Source organism: Pan paniscus, chromosome 8 (genome assembly GCF_029289425.2).
Source record: "Pan paniscus chromosome 8, NHGRI_mPanPan1-v2.0_pri, whole genome shotgun sequence".
Lineage (NCBI taxonomy): Eukaryota > Metazoa > Chordata > Mammalia > Primates > Hominidae > Pan > Pan paniscus.
The window spans coordinates 127637421-127655052 of NC_073257.2; the positions used below are offsets into that span (position 1 = coordinate 127637421).

Below are 17632 nucleotides of genomic sequence, written 5' to 3' on the forward strand. Positions count from 1 at the left end.
GGCATGCCCCAGCCCCAGCAGAAGGCTCTTTACTGCTTGGAAAAAGGAATTCAAAACACTAAGTTTCCTTCTTTCTTCTGTTTCAAAAACTATTAATAGATATGTCAGTAAGCCTGAAAGTTTTATTCCTCCTGGCTCAGACTGCACTGATGACTTCTTCAGAAAGCCTGCCTGGTCTTTTGGCAGATTTGCTAGGATTTGGATGACCTCATCCATGATGGCTAAAAGTATATAGAAGGGTCAGATTAATTTAATGCAGAAAATCTAGTACATCCTAGAAAATAATGAAAAGTTCAAAATTAAGAATTCATTGATGGAACCAGTCATTTAATGTGAGAAGAAACAACACAGTAATATAGAACTCAGTATTTAAAAAATAATCAGTACTTATGAATTATTTTCTTAAGGATTAACTTAGAGAACTGAAATCTGCCATGTAATTTATCTAGATTGTAACATGATTTGGGGAGAAAGGGTACATTTACATCCCACCTAAAACTAACCTCCCATAAATAGTATATAACATTATATAAATTATAAGAATACAAATTACTCCATACTTGAGAAAGTTACTATCAATAATTTATATTGACAGATTCTAATGACATAAAAGTTTTAAATGTAACCAGTTAATCATCAACATAATTATTCTTTAATAACTTTACTTTTGAATTTCTTCAGTGGCTTAGAAAATGAAAGCATACAATTTTTCTAACTGTTGAAATATCTTTATTCATTTTTGTTTAAATTTTTGAAATGTTCTTTCTTAAGTTAAATAAAAATTATTTAGAAACACTAATAGGTAAAATATAAAGGTATATTAAAATGTGATCAGCACTTTTTATGGCATTTGTATAATATTTGAGAAAATTTCAGATGGATTGGGAAGGTTTAAATAATTTATATAAGTTGTAAAAGTTATCATGCAATAAATATACTCAAATTCTTATCAGTGAGTTTTTTTGTTTTGCATATATATTTTACTCTATGCAGTTTGTATCAAAGGTTAAGATTCATCCATGAATTAATGTATTTATTTATTCATTCATTTATCCATCATTCAAAAATATTTATTGAACAACTCTTTTAGACCAAGATCTATGTTAAATCTGGAATTGGAAACATGAATATAACATAGGCCTTGCTCCTGAGACTCACATAATCTACTAAGGGAGAGACACAGATACTTGACCATGTGACAGTACATACATAGAGAAATGTACGTATTCTCTGTGAACAAAAAGAAAATAGAAACTAATTATGCTCAGGAGAAGTGGGGTAATTATTTCAATGAGAGGGCAGTATTTGAGCAGGATCTTGAAAAAGAAAAAAGATAAATTTCCCTAGTGAACAGAGGGCATTCCATTCAAGAGGGAACATGATCTGGTTGGCCTAGTTGTGACATGGAGCCTAAGGAAAATGATGAGAGGCAAGGAAGGGGAGTCGGGGATAGGCACAAAGATTCTGAATTCTGTAGACAGTGGGGGACTGGAGAAGACTTCTAAGCACAATCAATAAGAAAATGTGTGTGTGTCTGTTATATGTATTTAGAAAGATATCTGTGTGTGTTTGTATACACACATATCCATTAATGTATATATACAGACATATACATATGTATGTATGTATTTATATGTATTTTTGTATTTAAAAATGTATGTATTTTTAAAACTTCTATAGCATGGAAACACTTTTAGAAGAAATATTGAATTGTTTTAGTAGATACTAAATGCCTATTACATAACATTCACGTTCAAAGTTTGAAAGAAACAGAAGATGATACGGTGAAAATGAAAACTAAGCCATTCTTCTATCTCAATTTTCTAGCCACCTACTTGCCTTCCTAGAGGCAATCACTGTTTTCGGGATTTTTGTGTTTCTTTGAGGTATTGTATACAGGTACTAGTATTTGTGTTCTCTGCTTTATAGATGCAGTGTTCTTACCTTGCTAGATAATTCCATATCAGCAATTAAGGAACAACTACATTTTTAAAAAATTAAAGACTTTATTTTTTTAGAGCAGTTTTAGGTTCACAGCAAAATTTAGAGGTAGGTACTGAGATTTCCTGTATACCTCCTGCCTCTGCATGCACAGCCTTCATCATTATCAGCATCCCCACCAGAGTGACACAGTTGTTACACTTGATGAAGCTACATTGACACATCATAATCATCCAAAGTCCATTGTTTACACTAGAGTTCACTCTTTGTGTTTTACCTTCTGTGGGTTTGGGCAAATGTGTAATGACATGTATTTATCATTATAATATCATACAGAGTATGTTCAATGCCCTAAAAATTCTCTGTACTCTGCCTATGCATCCCCACACCCACTCCTGCTCCCACCAACCCCTGGCAAACACTGATCTTTTTACTGTCTCCATAATTTTGCCTTTTCCAGAATGTAATATAGTTTGAATCATACATTTCTATGATTGTTGTGATAATATGTAGACTTTTCAGACTGTGAAATGTATATTCACACAGAAATATACATTTAAGTTTCCTCCGTGTCTTTTTTGTTTGTTTTTTTGTTGTTGTTGAGATGGAGTCTCACTCTGTTGCCCAGGCTGGAGTGCAATGGTGCAATCTTGGCTCACTGCAACCTCCGCCTCCCACATTCAAGCAATTCTCCCTGCTGCAGCCTCTCAAGTAGCTGGATTACAAGTGCCTGCCACCACACCCAGCTAAGTTTTTTTATTTTTAGTAGAGACGGGGTTTCACCATGTTGGCCAGGCTGGTCTCAAACTCCTGACCTCAGGCAATCCGCCTGCCTTGGCCTCCCAAATCGCTGGGATTATAGGCATGAGCCACCATGCCCAGCCTCCTCCATGTCTTTTTATGTCTTGATAGCTAATTTCTTTTTTAGAGCTAAATAATATCCCATTGTCTGGATATATCACAGTTTATTTATTCATTCACCTACTGAAGGGAGTCTTGGTTGCTTCCAAGTTTTGACAATTATGAATTATGCTGCTACAAACATCCATGTGCAGATTTTTGTATGGATATAAGTTTTCAGCTCCTTTGGGTAGGTATCAGGGAGCACAATTGCTGGATCATATGGTCAGGGTAGTTTAGTTTTGTACTGCCAAACTGCCTTCCAAAATGACTTTACCATTTTGCATTCCTGTGAGCAAAGAATGAGAATTCCTGTTGTTTTATGTATTTGCCAGGATTTGGTGTTGTCAGTGTTTTCGATTTTGGTCAGTTTAAGAGATGTGAAATAGTATCTCATTGCTGTTTTACTTTGCATTTCTCTGATCTATAGAACATCATCTCATATGCTTCTTTGCCATGTGTGTATCATCTTTGGTAAGGTGTCAGTTAACAGTCTTTCATCCATTGTTATTGTTGAGTTTTAAGAGTTCTTCATATGTTTTGGATAACATGCCTTTATCAGACGTCTTTTGCACATATTTTCTCCCAGTCTGTAACTTGTCTTCTTATTCTCTTACATTGTCTTTCACAGAGCATAAGTCTTCAATTTTAATGAAGTCTAGTTTATCAATAATTTCTTTCATGAATTAAGCCTTTGGTGTTATATGTAAAAAATTATTACAGTACCACAGGTCATCTAGGTTTTCTCCTATGTTATCTTCTACAGGTTGTATCATTTTGTATTTTACATTTAGGTCTACAATTCATTTTGAGTTAATTTTTGTGGAGGGTACTACCTCACTTGTAATGGCTGTATAGTGTTCCACAGTACTATATTCAACTAGTCCCCCACTGATGTACAATTAGACTTTTTCCAATCTTTAGCTATTGCAAACAATGCGACAGTGAATATTCTTGTCCAGCTCTCCTTATCCCCCCCAGCTCATCCTTTCCCCCCCCGCTCACTAAAGATCTTATCATCATCTAACATACTATGTATTTTCTTTATTGCTTTCATTATCAAACTTCACTCCTGTCACATATTAGCATGTTAGATCCAAAAAGCAGAGATTTTTTTTAATTTGTTTCCTACTGTAACCCTAGTCATAGAATAAATGTTTAATGAATGTTTGTTGATTGAATGCCTCTTACACAAGTATATCTAGAGGAAAAAATCATAGAAGTCAAATTGCTGGTTCAAAAGGCATTTGTAATTTTGACAGATATTGCCAAATTGATCATTATAGAACAGAGCATTTCAACCTTGACACTACTGACATTTTGGCCTGATAATTCTTTACTGTGTGAAGGTATGTGCTGTAGGCTGTTTAACAGATCCTCCAGTTGTGACAACCAAAGATGTTTCCAGACATTACTAAATGTCCCTTGTTAAGAAGCACTGATTGTTATGCAACCTTTGACTCTTACTGACAATTATGAAAATATCTCCCCACAGCCTTGCCAATATCGTCTTTTAGGAAACAGTTCACTCTGAATATCTAATGGTGAAAAGTAGTATCTCATAGTTTTAACTGGCATATGAATTCACATTTTGATGGAACTTTGCTGTAACAAATCCCCAGCACTGTACATTGTAATGATGAAGGTAAGTTTGGTTTTCCACTGTAGAGGGAAGGTGGGGGATAGAGTGAAAATATGAAATCCACAATCAAGTGTAGAAAAAGTGCTTTTTGCTCTTGTTTTTCTTTGTTAAAATATCTGTTTTATAAATCCTTTCTTATCTTCAGACCATTATGCATTCATGGGCTGAATCTTCTCTAGAATTATATCAACTGGCCTTGATTAATGAACAAAATTTGGAGTCAAAAGCCTTGGAATTTGAGTGCAGGCTCTCCTAATTACTAGTTGTGTTACCTTGGGGAAGTCACATAAACTCTGAGCTACAATTTACTCATCTGAAAATTGTGGATAATAACATTTGCTCTCTCCACATCACTGAGTTATTGTAAGAATTATTTTTTAGACTGCAAAGCCTTTCACAATTGCAAGGGTTTATGATAATTATTATGAAGGTTTTATGACCCGCTGCTTTATCTCATGACTCACAGTGTCCCGAGAGTTTTTCTCTTCTCAGTGCTTCTGCGGTCACCTCAAACTGTTCTCACTCATTTATTTATTAAACATGGGCATTGTGTAGCCTTACCATATCTTCAACTCTGTAGCCTAAATAATTTCAGAACAATTCTCCTCCTAACTGAATAAGTCCCAGATAGACTCATCATTCATTCAACATTCATTAAATAAGTACCATTGTCTTCCCCCAAACTGCCTTTTCCTTCCAACAGCCCCATTTTTGTCAATGCCATCATTTTTCTAGTCTTGAGGGTGGGAACTTTGCAGTCATCTCTTGTGCTTGTGCTCCCTGTCCCATGGATCCTGCATACCACAACCAGATTAGTTAAAGTAGACTACCTCCTTCTTCAGGTCCCTTCTTGTGATTATAAGCTGAGAGTCCCCTGTTGAGTGCCACATCAAATCCAAATTATATTTCAGTAGCACTCCTTGTTACCCATATTCTCCTAAACTACTTTTTCTTTCCTTGCACCAGACTCATTCTTGCACCTACGCTTTTGTTCATCATGTTTTTCTCCCCAGAATTTTCTTCACCTGTTCTTTTACCTATCAACCAGCACCAACTTTCAAGATGTCTATCATCCCTATTACTCTATGTTCTCTTTTTCTTTATAGCTCAGCTTACTCTAATCTCTTTTATCACTTCACTCTCATTGTTATTGGTCAGTTTAACTTAATGTATCATAGTGGATCTCAATCCTGACTGCATATCAGAATCACCTCAGTAAAGTTTTGTTTGTTGTCTTAATATAATCCCAGGACCATGATTGGGGATTCTAATTCTAGACAGAGCTTTGTTATTATAATTTTAGTAGAGTGGTTTGAACATCTTCATGGATATTTTAAGCAGGTCATTTTTCTCTTCCAGACCACAGATTTATAAATTTACTGGTAGTAAGAATGTTAAAGACATCAATATACCCAATGCTCAATAATTGATTAACTGATAGTGTGATATAAAAATATTTCTTATTCATTTCCTGCACAGCCTATAATTTGTGTGCTACCTCTTCCAGTTTCTGGCTCTGTGACTTTGTATAAATTGCTGAATCTCTTAACCTCATGTTTCTTTGTATGTAAAATGAGAATAATAACATATATGTTGCTAATTATGAGAAGTGGAGCTAATGTACATAAATTTTCAGAGCTACATGGTGGCCTTTTTATTACTATTAATACTATATAGTCTCTCTGCTGTTGTAGAGATGCTTAAAAAACCCTTTTTCTTTCTTGCTTTATGATTTGCTATTTTATGACTTAGTAGATTTACTTATTTACATTACTATTGGAATTAAGACAGGATATCAAGACCCTATCAAATCACCATGTAATTTGATACCTAATTACCTTTGATACCTTTGAAACCTAATTACATTTTCATATTTTAAGAGCACATGAGTATTCTATTTTTTAACCATCGTTCTACTGACTGTTTTCTTGGTTACAAGAGAATATGCACCATTACAGTTTTTCCTTGTCAGCAGCAACTCCACGCCATGAACACGCTAACTTTATGTATCTTCTTCACTTTACCTGACATTGCCAATTAGGTGTTTCTTCCTCCTAACTGTAATTTAAAAGAGGATATTTATTTTTAACTTAGCTCATTTTATTTTATTTCATAGTTTATAACTATCCCATTTAATTTTAAAATTAAAGGAATATAATACTATTCTATTAAATTTAGACTTATAGATTGTGCTCCTGGGATCAGCAAGAAAACGTAAAGTACTTTGTTTCCACAAAAGACACTTCCTATATAAATTATTTTTATTATTAAGTTCTGTATCTTTAAATGAGTCACTTTTAAATCTTTTTCTTGTCTTACTAGTGAAAAAATTTAAATTGTATTATTAAAGGAAAACATATAGACATATGAATGAGAAAGTATTCATTAATAACTTGTCTTCATTAAGTTAGATGAAAACAATAAAAAAGTAATTAACCAAAGTGGCACATTGCCAATCATAAGACAGGAGAAAGTTTCCAGAGCAATTAAAGGAAAGAAATTATTTGTTCAACCATGGACATTTATACTGTTTTTTCAGTTTCAAAGTTGTAAAAGTAATGTATGGAGGCTATCTTCTCCTGCACCAAAACAAGAAACTGTATAGGTTTCTTTGGAATGCCTATTAATCATGCCAGTTGCTCCCATAAATTAGTCAAAGCTAAAGAAAAAGTGTTGCTAAATAGTGCACATTTTCATTTCCCTGAATATTTGTAGCTGCAATTTATACAGATACCAACAACACTGTGGGCTCAGAATTAAAATGAAAGTGCTTGAAACCTTGTGTGAATTACCTTTCTTACAGTATATTTATGGAGCCAAACAGACATATGTTTGATTCTCATTTCATCCGTAACATGAATATATTGATACTTACTTTATAAAATTATTGAAAGGATTACATGCATTTACCATGGTGCCTGGCACATAGTGCTCAGTACATTTTAGTAACGGGCTATGCTGTTTTGAGAAGATTGTGTGGAGAGAGGATATCACTGACTTTGGAGTTATTCATGCCTGGTTTTATATTCCAGATCTATCATCTGATAACTGGCTGATTTCGGCCAAATTACTACTCTGAATTTAGTTTCCTTGACAATAAGCTAAAGTGAAATAACAGCAACCTCATAGGGTGGTTCTGAGGATTTAATAAGATCATGCATATAAAGGGCTTCCAATGCCTGTTACATATCATATCTTTCAGTAAGTAGTAGATCTTATTATTCTTATTCTTACTGCTAAAATCTGTGTCTTAGGTTCTTGACTTCTTTGTAAATATGCCTTTGAACAATGTGGAAGGGTCAAACAACTATTACCCCAGGAGTATATTGACTTTGAAGTTAATGCAGCTTAAGCCTAAGGGCCTCTCATTTGCACAAGTCCCTTCCAAACTGACACTTAATACTCTTCTTAATTTTATATTCTCTTTCTTAAAGAAGACCTCCGAAGCTCCAAAAATTTCAGGTTTCAGAAAACCTGGGTCTAGGTTATACTATTACCTGAAGGGTTTTTTTTTTTAAACTAAAAAAACAAGAGAAAGTTTATAAGGAAGCACAAAAATGTATGCGATCTAATGAATATATTGATAGAATATTTATATTAAATTTCTATTTTAAGCCTAAATCCTATAAGTTCTATTTCATGCATTCAGCTTCAAAATGATTCTACCGGTAATAAAAATGGCATAATAAGCAATGAAAATAAGAGATAACTTGAGTACAGCAATAAAACTCAAAGGAAATGTAATCAGTGATATAGAATTATGTAATTTTGTATACTCAATATTTTCTAAGCTACTTTTCAGAAGAAAAAAAATAGTTTTAACCAATCAGTGAGAAAGGTAACTGATTAAGCTTATTCAAAATAAATATCTGTCTTCCTCAAGGCAGGCTGTGTCAAAAGCATATTGAGGCATACATCTTCCAACAAATTATAAATTAAATGTCCATTACTCACACATGCAAAAATTGAAGTTGAGAAAATTACATAATTGAAATCAATAAAACAAACTCTGGTATTATATAAATACACTGTAATCCACAGAAGATATATTCATGTTTAAAATGGTTAGCTTCAAATTTTTGAGAAAAAAATACTTCAAGGTCTTTCCGGTAACATCAGTTGGTAAGTTAGAATAAAACCTTAATAAAACCAGTAAAAAGACTTTGTAATTTGCATTGCTCATCTCATTCTTTAAAAGAATTTATTGATAGATTTTCTCATTATACCTACATGTTCAGTATAAAATATGAAAAATATCCAAAACATTTTTAAGTCAGGTGCTTTTAAAATATGTGGCTTCCCCTTGAAAGGTATATATCTACTCAAAATATATAAAGTATATTAAAATTTGTTCATCTTAAAACAAAATTGCAATTTTATGAAACAGACAGTATTAACTTTTGAGGAAGTCAAATGTAGAAATTGAAGCTCACAGTTAATAACAGAAAGGATTTGCTACCATTTATCAAATACCTTACCCTGGCATTATGATAAGAAACATCATTCCCATTTTACAGACAAAGAAATATCAGAGCAACCAGGGTTAAATGACTTTACCAAAGTTATTATTACAACCAGGACTAGAATTCATAGGATTCTTTTTTTTTTTTTTTTTTTTTTTGAGACAGAGTCTCGCTCTTTCGCCCAGGCCGGACTGCAGTGGCACTATCTCGGCTCACTGCAAGCTCCGCCTCCTGGGTTCACGCCATTCTTCTGCCTCAGCCTCCCAAGTAGCTGGGACTACAGGCGCCCGCCACCACACCTGGCTAATTTTTTGTATTTTTAGTAGAGACGGGGTTTCACCGTGTTAGCCAGGATGGTCTCAATCTCCTGACCTCGTGATCCGCCCACCTAGGCCTCCCAAAGTGCTGGGATTACAGGCGTGAGCCACCGCGCCCGGCCAGAATTCTTACTTCTTATCTGCCTCTTAATCTTGTTAGGTCGAAATCTCTCAGCATTTTTAGAAAATGCCTTTTTTATTATATTTTCAGAAGATCATGAGTCTAATATACCAGCGATACCCTTTTCTATGCTTTCCTTCCTTGAGAACGCTTTCAGGAGAGAAATCAGTTATAGTTTTCTGTCTCTTCCAAATAGTTAAAAACATAAGAGATCATAGATGTAGTAAATCAGTTTAGAAGCCCAATGCCTTGATTGGGATGCTTAATTTTACTATAATAGCCTAATCTGAAATGTTATCTGAAATGCTTATTTCTTCACATTCTTTTCTACACCACAAAAATTGTTCATAACAAGAACAATCTTGGGGGAAAAATAAGATGAGATGTTTTAGACAGCTTAATGGGGCTGCCACTGTCTTGGATAACCACTATTTAGAGCTGTCTTGGATTAGCTGAAGGCTAGTGTTGACTGAACATATTGAACACCATCTTAAGTTGTACTTTAAGTCAGGATAGACAGTCCTTACAAGAAATGAAAGCTGCTCCTTTGACCATTATAGGTGTTCTGTGGCTAGAGATGAAGTGCCACACTAACAGAACAAAGCTTGCAATTTGTGGAATTGAATTCCAAGGTGAAAAAGAAGGTTAACAATTTGTGTAAAATCCTCTCTCAAGAACAGAAATTCCAAAATTATTGATTACAATATTCACAATGGCATTTCACACTGTGCCTGGTGCTTTTAAATAGGAGTCAGAGAAAATATCATGTTGCTTAATATTTAGGCAACTAATTACAAAATTCTCGATTACCAAGTCTCACTGAAGTGTTCCCTTACGAAAACGTGAACTTTATTAGGTATCAACTCATTGACATGGTCCATTTGAAGAAGCAATTTATTAGTCTAATGGTTAACACCTGTTAGATGAAGCTCAAAAATGAAAAAGATTTTAATGAAAAGCAAATGCAGTAAATGCTAGCTTTTAACTGGTTTCATAAAAGATTGAATATATATTCAATATTCTGTATATATATATATACTGTATAAATATACAAAATATATACTCTGTCTGTGTGTGTGTGTGTGTGTGTGTGTGTGTGTGTATTACACAAACTCTCCTTTTCCCTGGACAATTTCAGTACATTTTCCCTGTAAGCTAAAAGCCATAAGTATCCCTACAGATATTTTTTGCAAGTGAAATTGCTTTTCATTTGGCAAAAACTAAACCTGTGATTCATAGCAGCTTAGAGCACTCAAGGCCAAAGAGTACATCTTGCTTGCTTTGACTGACATTTTTGCAGGCTAAATCAGACCTGCATGATTCAGCTGTATTGAGATTCATAATGTTGTGAGCAGAGAAATTTGGGGGTGGTATAAAAGAGCATGGAGGGAAATTGTCTTGGAAATTGTGACTACTGACTGAGGTAAAAATCAACCACAGCCAATAGGCGGTTTCAATTGATATTTGATTGGGGAGGCGTTTTCTTGCTACCCTCTTTATACAAAGAACATTAGAGAAATTTTAGTGAAGAAAACTACTACGGAAGCAGAAAAAGAGGGACTTTACTATGAGAAATGAAATTGCAATAGGGAGCAAGAGCAGGGAGAATGACTCTTTTTAACAGTTGTCAGCTCAAATATTAAAGGGAAGTGCACATTGTATATAAAAGGAAAAGTGGCAAAAAATCCATTCCCAAAAAATTTCTCCTAAATGTCTACCATTAGCAATTCATTCCTTTCAGATTTCTTCATTGAGTTCATTCCTCAGTTGCCCTTAAAATTCATATGCCCAGAGGAGTAAAAATCTTCCTACATGAAGTTATTTCCTATCTGGACTACAAAGGGAGCACAAGAAAATTGCTTTGGGAAGTTCAGGCCTCAGGAAAATACGGTGTTTAAAAAAGATTACTATATAGCTTATGCTAACCAACACCTCATTTTTGCTTAATATTTATTTTATTCTGTCTCACTAGTAATATATAAGATATAGCCCAGTCATAATGGATCTTATTCAGGTATGGCTACATAATCTATGGTACAAAATGTAAGTATGAGCCACTTGTTAAACAAATTATTAAGAATTTCAGCAGAGCATTCAGCCAAGCTTAGAGCCCTTCTAAGACTGGGGACCCCTGCACCTGCACAGATCACATGCTCATGAAATCAGCCCTCATTTTATTTGATGGTAGTGAACTGTGTGAATTCCAAACTTAGTTAATGAAAGTGTTTCGTTACAGATTACCTAAATATTTTGGCTTGTAAATGCTCAACACAAATATTAATACCAAAAATTCAAACCCAAATTCTTTTTGGGTTAATTGGAGGCTTTGCAAATCACTAAATTTAACTATTTGTTCCTATCTCCCTCCCTTTTTGTGTGATCTTCTATGGGAAAGTATAGGATTTATGAGGTTCCACATTATCATTTCAGATTTGAACCTCTCCCTTAAACCTGAGGTTCAAGAGCCTAATCTTCACTTTCTATTCCTAACTTATGAATCATCTAGCTGAAAATAGCCAAAGACTGCTCTCTAATAGCCACCCCAAACCAGCACTCATCCTAGAAAAACCAATAATTTCCCCAGCCCCAGGTTTGGAGTTAGGATGAGTGTGGATAATACCTGGTTGTGCCAAACACTAAAAGTAGATTCACTTTGGGAGGCCGAGGCGGGCAGATCACCTGAGGTCAGGAGTTTGAGACCAGCCTGGCCAATGTGGCGAAACCCCGTCTCTACTAAAAGTACAAAAATTAGCCAGGCATGATGGCAGGCACCTGTAATCCCAGCTACTCAAGAGGCTGAGGCAGAAGAAGCTTAACCCAGGCCACGGAAGTTGCGGTGAGCCGAGATCACACCACTGCACTCCAGCCTGGGCGACAAGAGCAAGACTCCATCTCAAAAAAAAAAAAAAAAATTAGATTAGTGAAAGCTAGGGGTGGCTTTGGGCAAGGTGCTCTAAGGGCCCAGATAATAGGGAAATTAAGCCTATAAGAGTCTTGATCACCTAAGCTATAAAAAACACTTCTGGGTAGAAGAAGTTTTTACATTCCAATTCAAACTTGAGTATGCTGCTGTTTAAGCCAATATTTATTTCCTCTTAGCATATGTTTCAACTTTAGTACCGTCCAACAATAAGATATGTATTCTCTATTAAAATCTCCCTCTTCATCTTTTGTTGACACAGCACTATAATTAGTATCACATAATTCCTACCACTGACAGAATGCCCCAGAATATTTTCTCTTATTTTTTTTTCAAGATTAGCTAGCACTTATAACACTTCTTGCTAATGTTTCACTCAGTTATATTTGGAGTTAGTGAAGTCATGGTTTGTTTTTTTTTTTATGTAAAGCTGTCTTTTCTTCTTCCCACCCCCATCCCACAGGCATCAAAGGAAGTTAAATAAAAGAATGACTATTGTGACGTTGACTAATAGTCATAAGACATTAGCTAAGAAATGAATACCATTGAGGTTTTGAATGATCAGCTGTTAATTTTTAAGATTATACTTTAGAAAATAATAAATCCTGCTTTTGATGAGTTGTCCATTAAAAAACTTATTTTAAAAGTAATATATTTTGAGTAACTACATTCTGTCCAATGCAACTCTAACTGCATACTTCTGAAATGTTTACCCCAGAATGATCCCTTCTAAAACATATAGCTTTAGCTTGTCAGTTTACTGGCATTGAATTTCAATACTTAAGTTAAAATATATTGAATCAGCTTTGCAATACTTGGCTGGATCTTTTAGAATAGTATTATTCTTTCATCTTACTTATAGAAAACACCTAAGTAAAATAGTATTCATTTTTAAACTTCAATTTATTGTATACAGAGCTTTCTTTCTTAATAGATTACTTTGACTTCAAGAAACATTTTTTCTTCAATCAGAAAATATTGACTTATTCTTCTGAATTGAATCTGTATAAGATTTCAACCTTCCAATTATTACCCAATGTAACAAAATTAACATGAAACCAAAGCTCTCGAGCAAAAGTTATAATATTTGAACTTAAAAAGACAAATATCCTATATGGACTTCAAAATATATAATAAATCTTAAGGAGTCAGTGCAATAATTTTTTTAAAGCACAATTTCATTTAAGGTACGATAAGGGTTTAAGAAGGAGAAAATGGGCCAGGCACGATGGCTCATGCCTGTAATCCCAGCACTTTGGGAGGCCAAGGCAGGCTGATCACAAGGTTAGGAGTTCAAGACCAGCCTGGCCAACATGGTGAAACCCCGACTCTACTAAAAAAATACAAAAATTAGCCGGGCATGGTGGCATGCACCTGTAATCCCAGCTACTCAGGAGGCTGAGGGAGGAGAATTGCTTTAACCTGGGAGGCGGAGGTTGCAGTGAGCCGAGATCGCACCATTGCACTCCAACCTGGGCAATGAGAGTGAAACTCCATCTCAAAAAAAAAAAAGGAGAAAATGAATTTACAGAAAAGTCGAATATTCTTTTATTAAAGCAGCTCCGTTATACAAGAGGTAACACTGTTATAGGCTGTCTGCTTTCTTGATGACATAGCCAATTAGTTTGTAATCTAGGCAGTTATCAAGGTTAATCACAAATGGAAGACAATACATATTTAAAATAAATGAGATAGTTCAGGAATAAGTGGTATATTATCTAGCGAGTAAATTCAGTACCAAAATCAGTCTCTAGGATCTTACTCCAAAGTAGACCTTGGCCTCCAATTATATAAAGCATATGTTAATCTGGACATGGAGTATCTGTAGCTAAATAGTATATGCCACTACCAAGTACCATTTGGCCTCCCTAGAAGAATGTGACCTGATGAAGAATAAAGAATATTTCATAATAATGTACAGTTGCTAGATAATCTTACCTCTTTTGGTAGATTAAAGATGGCTTCAAGTTCTTTGACACTTCTTCTGTTAAGAGGTGGGGTCTAGGTCTCTTCCTCTTGAATCTGGGTGGGATCTGACTGTCTGACTAACAGAATGTGGTGGAAGTGAAGTTTGTCAGTTTTGGGGTCCAGGCTTGAAGACAATGGCAGATTCCCCTCCTGTCTCTCGTAATATTCATTCTTGAAACCAAGCTAGAGGCTCGTACATCTTAATGTTTGAAGAGACCTATGTGCAAAGGAACCAGTGTCCCTGCTGACAGCCCTTGATGAGCTGACAGCTGACAGCCAGCACCACCTTTCTTGGCCTATGAATATGTTATCTTGGCAAAGATCTTGAGAGATGAGCCACATCTCCAAGCCCTACCCAAATTAGATTCAGTTGTATTGGGAATTCTGGGATTGGTTACTGCCATTTGCAGCAGGGTTAACATCTTAAGAGTGCACGAGAAGGGCCAGGCGCGGCGGCTCACACCTGTAATCCCAGCACTTTGGGAGGCTGAGGCAGGCAGATCACTTGAGGCCAGGAGTTCTTCTCAGTACAGATAAGCATAAACATTAATTGTAATACATACTGAAGGTTTTAAGGATGAAATGTACTGATGTCTCTAACTTTGAGATGTCTCAAAAGAAAAGGTGGATTAATAAAGGAACAAACTGATAGATCTGTGATGAGGTTGTGATAAAGCAAATGTAGCAAAATATTAAGAATTGTAGAATTGAGGTGATAGGCATATGGTGGTTAATATACAATTTTACTTTTTTGCATGCTTGAACATTTCCTTTATGAAATGTTGGGAAAAACAAAGATGTGAGGTGTTTGACACCTAGTAAACATTCAAAAAGTGCAAGGATTTTAAAATTGTTACTAGTTTTATATTTACTAGTAACTGAATAAAATAAAGTATTTATATAGCTTCATTTCCTTGAAAAATTCTTCTAAAATATTAATTTCCGTATAACTTGATATACTAAAATATCAAGTTATTGATATTTTACCAATTTTGACTTTGTTATATCAAGAAATGTAAAGTCTTGCTAAGCAAATAGTATATTTCCTGTAATAGATCTTGAAATTCAGTAATAATCCTGTAGCACTAAGAAAAATTAATTGACCCAAATTTCATGGTATTTGATGTATTTTAAGATAAGTTTTACTAAATTTAAATTTAACTCTAGTTTAACACAAGAAAGAAGAAATCCAGCATACAATTCTAACTGAATATACTGTTTTCAAATAAACAGTTCATTTAACAAAAACTGGCCCTGTGCTAGATGCTGTGGGACAGAAAATTGAGCTGCTTAACACAAGGGCCTCACCCACAAAAGGCTTTCAGTGTGGTTAGGAAGAAATATGCAACCCTTGGGGAAAAAAGGAACAATGCGTGAGTTAAAAATATAAAACATGTAACAAAGAAGTAAATGATTAAGAATCAAGTGAATAATATAGATAATATGAGCTGAGAGTTCAGAAGATGAAAAAAATCATTATAGCCTTGAAGTGAAAATTTTGGCAGTTTCACTGCCTATTTAAGCCCTTTGGAACATGAAAGAAACTTATTGCGAAGTTGTGGTTTTGGTAGAAGACAAAACACAATTGAATAAAGAGTAACGTTCAGGGGCCGGACTTTCTTTGAGAATTATGGAGAGGAGGGAAGAATAAAAACAGAACTTTTAGCCACAATCAGCTAGAAATTGTAGCTGAATATTACAACCTCTCTTCCTTTCAAGAGATGCTTATTTATTGTCTGGTTCATATAAAGCATTAGGGTAGGTGCTGAGGGTTACTATGAATGAAATTTGGCCCTAACTTCAAGAGGTTTAAGAGTAACAATAACAAGAGCTATCTACTAGATGACAAGAGTATGCCAGGCTAGTCGAAGCTTATGGCCTATTAGAAGAGGTAAGGAAAAAAAACTGTAATATACAAAGTATAAAATGTCAAATGCCATTTAAAAAGACCAGATAAAATGCTAAGTGAATTCAGTGAAGAGTTTTCTTATAGTTGTATAAAGGAGGATAAGTATTTATGCAGGAGGTAACACTGAGTTGGTCTTTAAAGAGCAATAAGTAGATTGTGAACAGAGATATGGTAAAAGAGTAAAGAAAGGGATAAGAATGATCCAATGAACAAACTAAATCATATGCATGACATCGAATATGTGATTCTTTCCAGCTACAGTGCAGACTATGGAGAGAAGGATGATTGAAAGGGAAATTGGGCCAGACCGCCTAGGCCTTGAATACTATGCTGAGTGTCTTGGGCTTTATTCTGTTGGCAACAGGAAGACATTAAAGAATTATGACCTGAGGAATGAAAAGTTGAGAGCTTTTTGGCTTTTATTGTTTGGTGTTAGTTGGTAGCTTGTGTAGGAGGAATTGGAGGAAGAAAAATCTAGAGGCAAAATGACCACAAGGCAATGAGGACGTGAACCGAGGACACTGAAGGAGCTATTTCAGAGGATAAAAGGATATAACCTTGCAACCAATTCAGTATCAAGAGCAACAGGACAGCAGAGTATACCAAAGTGGGGTTCAGTAAGTTATTGACATTGTTTAGAATTGCCAATACATGATAATAATAAAAAGCAGACTAGTTTTTAGTTATATTATTGTTCTTAAATTCCCTAGAAACAGTATTCCTTTTGCTGCCTGCACCCAGGGCAGATTGCTCCCAATGTCCCCCACCTGGTAGGCCATTGCATGGAAGCAGAAGCACTTAAAGAAGCTTCAGAAATTCAAGCTTGGCACCTGGGAGTTTGATGGTGCTTCTAATAGAAATGGAAATCAGGAAGATAAAAGCAGATTTGGGAATGAGTTCAGTTTTATACATGTTAAATGTGAGTTGTGGTTGGCTGGCCAATTGATAATGCCCAACATTCTCAATGTGATAGTGGATGTAACTCAGCTGAGAAGTTAGGACAGTGCTCTAGGTCAGCGAGTCATCTGTTAAGACGCGACAATTAAAGCTAGTGGAATGCCTCTAGGTCTGAGGGAGTTAATATTTATAATTGAGCATCTACAATGTCACTCACATATCTGGTCTCTAAAGCTAGTGGATCTTAAGCCAAACAATACTCAAGGTGCACAATCAAGGGCACCTACCAGAAATTTCCATCTTGAATTTCATTCCTTTTGGCTCCTGCCAAAAGTACAGCTGAGATAATTGGCACTTGAAAGCTAAATATTAGGAGGACTGTGCATATATCCTTTTTTATTTTTTCTAAATTCGATCACTACAACTTAATTATTTGTGCCTAAATAACTATAAATATCAGAAAATAGATTACACTGAATAGATTAGAACTTAGCTTTTACAGGAAATACTCTCAATGATTTAGAAGGTAATGTTCTGCCTTAGCCTTCCTCTAG

The 17632-nt window shown here is 35.0% G+C and overlaps 1 protein-coding gene across 4 annotated transcripts in view; it reads left to right on the forward strand.

The window, feature by feature from the left end:
• The window catches only part of ATRNL1 (attractin like 1), an 857023-nt gene that overhangs the window by 669645 nt on the left and 169746 nt on the right, over nucleotides 1-17632 (forward strand). The gene's annotated exons all lie outside the window — the stretch shown is intronic.